This window comes from Tinamus guttatus, unplaced genomic scaffold (assembly GCF_059628265.1).
Source record: "Tinamus guttatus ecotype Peru unplaced genomic scaffold, ASM5962826v1 Tinamus_guttatus_pri_ptg000486l, whole genome shotgun sequence".
NCBI classification, from domain to species: Eukaryota; Metazoa; Chordata; class Aves; order Tinamiformes; family Tinamidae; genus Tinamus; species Tinamus guttatus.
The window spans coordinates 1,607,249-1,613,248 of NW_028289020.1; positions in this window are offsets into that span (position 1 = coordinate 1,607,249).

A 6,000-nucleotide genomic window follows, 5' to 3' on the forward strand; every position below is an offset into this window, starting at 1 on the left:
TGAGTATTAGCCTCCATCTCTATGCACTTCCTGACAGCAGTGATACCTGTGATGCTTGAAACCTGTGGGGGTGAAAAGCAGAGCATTCCCAGCAGTGGGTAAGGCTGCATTATAGAACCACAGTTTTTCTGATGCCTTCACAGAGTGAGTGAATAGCCACAGTTCTAGTGAACTCTCTTCCTGCTTAATTACCTGCTGCAGAATTTCCATTTTGCCAACCTGACCTGTAGATATCTTGCAGTAGTTGCTTAGAGCTGGTGACAGCCAATCTAACTTACCCCCATCACTTTCTCCGTTGCCTAAAGTGGCTTTTTAGGCACCATGTGTGTACTTTGACTCTTTGCAGGCTTGCTCAGGCTACAACTAGTACATTTTATTTGGGGAGTATACGGTAGTTCAGAGTGGGACTGTTTTTATGTTTCAGGAGAGCACACAGCATATAAAGCAGGTGTTTTTGGCTACTGTGCAGATTTCTGACATAAGGTTTGTAAGAGATTGTTTTCTCTGGCTTGCGGACTCTGGGCTTACATGCCCTTTATGTCTTTAATTTATAAAATATACATTACTGAGAAATTCTTAAATTAATTTTAATTCCTAACTTTCCTTTTATGAATAGAAGTCAAGCATGTTGTGGTAAATTTTCAAAGCTCCATGTAGCTTTTTCAGCTGCAAGACTCACATTAAATTCAATAGACCATATGTTCTATTGGCTTGCGGGATGCAGAGGTTAGGTTCATGATGTAACAGCACAAAAATCGTTTCAACAGCTCCATCTTTTGAGAAAGGGCACTGAATTTGGATTTGGATTTTTTTTTTGGTATCATCTTATGCTATTCTTTTAATGAGAATAATTTTTTTTTGTTCCCCTGTAGCTAGTTGAAGAGAATTAAGGTAAAATTACATCACTGATCAAAAGATATAATTCAGCCCATTTTTGGTCTTAGAGGAATTTAGAGAATACAACAAAGTAATTTTTCACTTAGGATGTTTTACACTGAATGAATATTTACAGACTACTGCAAAGACAATGCTAGGAATGCTGAAGGTACCTTTATGGAATGAGAAACAGCACAAAAGTTGTGTGCATGCCATATGGACTACTGGGAACTAACCATGCAGAAGCAATGAGTTTCTCTATCTTCCTTTTCAAGTCCTTTGTATATGTTTGATTTCAAGGGTCATTTAGCATTGTAGACACTTTCGCGACATTGTCACAGACAGGTATAGGCTGGGGAAGGCATGAACATGAGGATCTTTGAGGAAGTAAAGAAGGAACAACTCACTATAGAGAAAAAAAAAGATTTGGCTATATTTTACAAAAGCATTTAGGAGTAAAGGCAGAACAGCTTTGTCTGATACATTTGCTGAATGTAAGGAAAGGGAACTGCAGAGGGATATGATAGAGTTATGGGATCCTGACATCTGTGGCAAATGGATGCTGTTTCAGGGATATTATAGTACCCGTGGGCTCGTTCTGGAAGGCAGAAGAGGGGAGCAGTGAAAAATAACTCCTTTTTTTCCCCTCTTGTAGTATTTTAATAACATTGCAGATTTTCCAGAAAGAAATGCTGACAAGATTTGCTTCAGAAGCCAATAAAGGCGACACAAGTCCCCACCCTTATCTTGTCAATGAAAACCAGATTTTCCCCAGGGGTGGCAGAATGTTTTCAAAGATTCATTGATTCTTTCCTTTCAGGCCTGACGATAGCTAGAAGCATGCCTTTAATGAAGGCTCACTCCAGGCTCTCAGAAAAGTCATTCCTGCCTTCTCTTTCTCTCTTCATTTTACTGCTACCTCAGCCTTCTTCTACTCCACCAAAATAACATCATGGAAATATATACTTTAACCAAAAAAAACACTGTTTTGACAAAACTGTTGAAGCAGTCACGATCTTAGCCATTTCACATATTTGAAGAGAACAAGTATATTCATTATACTGTGCTACCAGACAAAAGAGAATTGTGGACCAAATAGTATCAGGCTACACACACACACACACACACACACTAATAACAACACAGACAGAACTTTTTTTCTCTGAGCTGCTGTACAATTAATAGCATGTAGGGATGAAGAGTAAAATCTTTGGATTTGCGCCCCCATCCCTCAAGAAAAGTACATTACAAATGAAGAGAATTAACTGTGGAAGGGGAGGAAAGGAGGCTTATTCAGAATAAAAGAATTTATATGGGAATTTTCAGCCAAAGGAATATTTTTATGGCCATGTTTTTAATTCCTGAAAATACAGGTTGATAATGGAAATGCTGACAAACCTATTGGTGTTCATAGGATTGTAATATCCTGTTTAATGCAACCGAAAATGCAAGGTATGCTTTTTATCCTTTTCTGCTAAGAAGGCAATTACACAAGCATCTTGTTGAAGTAGTTTATAATATGATTCAATAGGCAACATTAAATCAACCGGTGATTGAATCCCCAAGAGAGAATGTGTTTCAGTTAAACTTGAGAGTTACAGTACTTCTTTATATTTAAAAGCCCTTTAAGCAGGACACATGACAATGTGATACCACTCATCTTAGACTCAGGTTGAAAATGAAGGTGCTCAAAAATATAAATATTCTATTTTTTATGCTCCTGCTATCTTAATTTTAATGTTTACGGAATGTGATGAAAGCAGGCTATATTTGCATTTTATTTAATCTTAGAGAAGACTAAACTTCACACATCTGGTCGAGACAATCTTCTAAAGTGTTTGCTTATGTAAATTAAAAATAAGATTTCACCTGCTACATTTCTAAGCAATTTGTTTGTGCTCACAACTGTAACTAACAAAGATTACATTTTTGAATCCATATAATTCAATTTATACTTCCCCCTAATTCACCTCATATAAGTATTTTTTGCAGCTACATAATCCTATGTTCATAAATATAAATTAAAAAGTGTTTGGCTGCAACAAAAGAGAAGCAAAAAAAAATTCATAAATAGTTTTTCTCCATCCTTAAACTGGAGACAGGTTAAGTCACAAATATCAGACAAGAAATTAGCTATACAGTATTGTATTTTCTAATGAGTTATTTTTTCAGGATTATGATTCCATTTAAGATATGTGTAGATTATTAATCATTTGTCCATGTCTGATACCGAGGAAAGCTAAAATGTTTAACCCCATTAATTTTTCATTATAAATCAATTGCTGTCACCTTCTTCTAATTGTTGTTGTCTTTGTTTGAGTGCCCTTCAGCTTGTCATTGTCTTTGTTAAAACAAAGTACAGACCTCTAGGCAATGTTCCACATGAATAGCATTCAGCCATCTATGCACAGGCTCTTCTTGCCTTCTTGGGCTGTGGTATGATGAATGTGCATCTCAGAATTAATTTAGCCAGATGTATTTATTTGCTGCTCAGTTGTACTGCCATATTCTCAGCTGGTATAAAACAACATAATGCTGCACCTTTCATATCCTGTCTTGGCTTAAGGTTGTTTGAGCATGGCGCTGCCTGGTTTTCAAGACTGAACTACTGAAGATGAGCAAACTTAAGAGTAGTCCCTTAAAATCCACCTTTGTATCCTGCTACTTGCTGCTTACTGAAAACCTCCATTTCCATTCTTCAGCCTCCATTCAATCCATGTATCAGTATTCAGACCCAAGCCTCTACAAAGTAATCTGAGGGTGAGATTTTGCAAGAGATTTGAAAGCTTTACTCAAATCAAACTACAGTACATCTGTCATTTCCCTTCATACACAAAGTTAAAAATTCTATGTAATACAAAGCAAATAAAGTGAGTCTGGCGAGATCTATTCTTTACAAATCAAGATGCATATTGCTCATGGTTATCTTTCAGAAAATTAATTAGACTAGCAGGGCAGCTATTGCCAAGAGTTAAAATGTTTTGAGTCTCCTGAGGACAGCTGTTCTTGTGAATTGCATCCCAAATAAGGAAAGCAATTTCTTTTAACTGATGGGATGTGCTAGAGAGAAGTTTGAAGCAAGTTTAGATAGTAGGTTCACAGCGTATATTGTGGTATATGACTTGACCTATACCAAGAGTTTGACCTCTTTCATTTCTAAAGCTTTAAATTTTTCAAATATCTGTAAATGTGATTTTTGACAACTCTAAATTTCAGAATTCCTTTATAATTAGAAGTAGTAAACAATATTTCCATGTAGGGTAAATCAAACTGTTTGTATTCATATAAACAGAATTGCAATGAGTTGTTATCCTCTACCCGTGTCCAGAATGGCCAGAATTAGGCCATAAATAGTCATATTAATATCCATCTTTGTTGACCTTCCCCAGGCTTCTGTCAGGTCATTTCTGCAGCTTATCAGAATCACTCAGAATGTCAATGCTGCCCTGCAGTGTGCTGAATGCTCACCCAATTCAGGGTTCTGTAAACTTAATGAGGGTCTACTCCATCTCATCACCCAGCTAACTGATGAAGGTGTTAAACAGAAATTTTACTTCTGCATTCCAGTTTCGGAGGGAACATTTCACAGGGAAAAGAAATGCAGATCAAAACTATTTTTTCTTAAATGCAGTCTGAATTTTGTGATATTTCTACAAATACATCAGGAGCAAGAGGAATACTAGGGGAAATTGGGTCTGCTGCTAAATCGGGAGGGTGCCTCGGTGATAGAGGATGCAGAGAAGGCAGAGTTACAGGATATCTTCTTTGCTTCTGTCTTTACTGCTAAGGCTAGTCCCCATGAACTACAGAGCCAGGAGACAAGAGAGAGAATCAGGAGAGAGGAAGACTTTCCACTGGTTGGGGAGGATTGAGTTAGGGATTATTTAGGTAAATTGGAGAAGAAAAAAAAAAAAAGGGGGACCCAGATGGGATGCACCCAAGAGTGCTGAGGGAACTGGCACAGGTTATTGCTCAGCTTCTCTCAATCATCTTTGAGAGGTCATGGAGAGCAGAAAAGGTGCCAGAGGACTGGAAGAAAGCCAACATCACTCCAGTCTTCAAGAAGCGCAAGAGAGAGGAGCCAGGAAACTACAGGTAAGTCAGCCTCACTTCCATCCCTGGAAAACTGATGGAGTAGCTCATCCTAGAGATCATCTCTAGGCATGTCAAGGAAAAGAAGGTGATCAGGAGTAGTCAGCATGGATTCGCCAAGAGGAAGTCATGTTTGACCAACCTCACAGCCTTCTATAATGAGATGATTGGCCGGCTGGATGAGAGGAGAGACGTGGCTGTTGTCTACCTTGACTTCAGCAGGGCTTTTCCCCCACACAAGCTCCCATAACATCCTCATAGGAAAGCTCTGGAAGTGTGGGTTAGCTGAGTGGACAGTGAGGTGGATTGAGGACTGGCTGGATGGCAGAGCTCAGAGGGTTCTGATAAATGGGGCTGAGCCTAGTTGGAGGCCTGTGGCCAGTGATGACTGCCAGGGGTCAGTACTGGGCCTAGTGCTGTTCATCTTGTTCATCAGTGACTTGGTGAGCGCACAGAGGCACCCTCCCCAAGTTTGCAGATGACATGAAACTGTGTGGAGTGGCCAAAACTTCAGAAGGCTGTGCTGCCATTCAGAGAGACCTGGACGGGTTGGAGAGTAGGGCAGAGAGGAACCTCATGAGGTTCAACAAGGGCAAGTGCACGGTTCTGCAGCTGTTGGTGAATAACCCCAGGCACCAGTACAGATTAGGGGTTGACCTACTGGAAAGCAGCTCTGCAGAGAGGGATTTGGGAGTCCTGGTGGACAAGTTAACCATGTATCAGCAATGTGCCCTCATGGCCAAGAAGGAAAATAGGACCCTGGCCTACATCAGGAGGAGTGTTATCAGCTGGTTGAGGGATCCTGTCCCTCTCCTCAGCTCTGGTGTGGCAGCATCTGGAGTATTGCGTACAGTTCTGGGTTCCCCAGTACAAGAGGGACATGGAGCTTCTAGAGAGGGTCCAGCGTAGAACAAAAAAGATGATTAAGGGACTGTATCATCTATTGTATGAGGAAAGACTAAGCGAGTTGAATCTGTTTAGCTTGGAGAAGAGAAGATTTAGAGGGCGTCTGATCAATGTGTATAAATACCT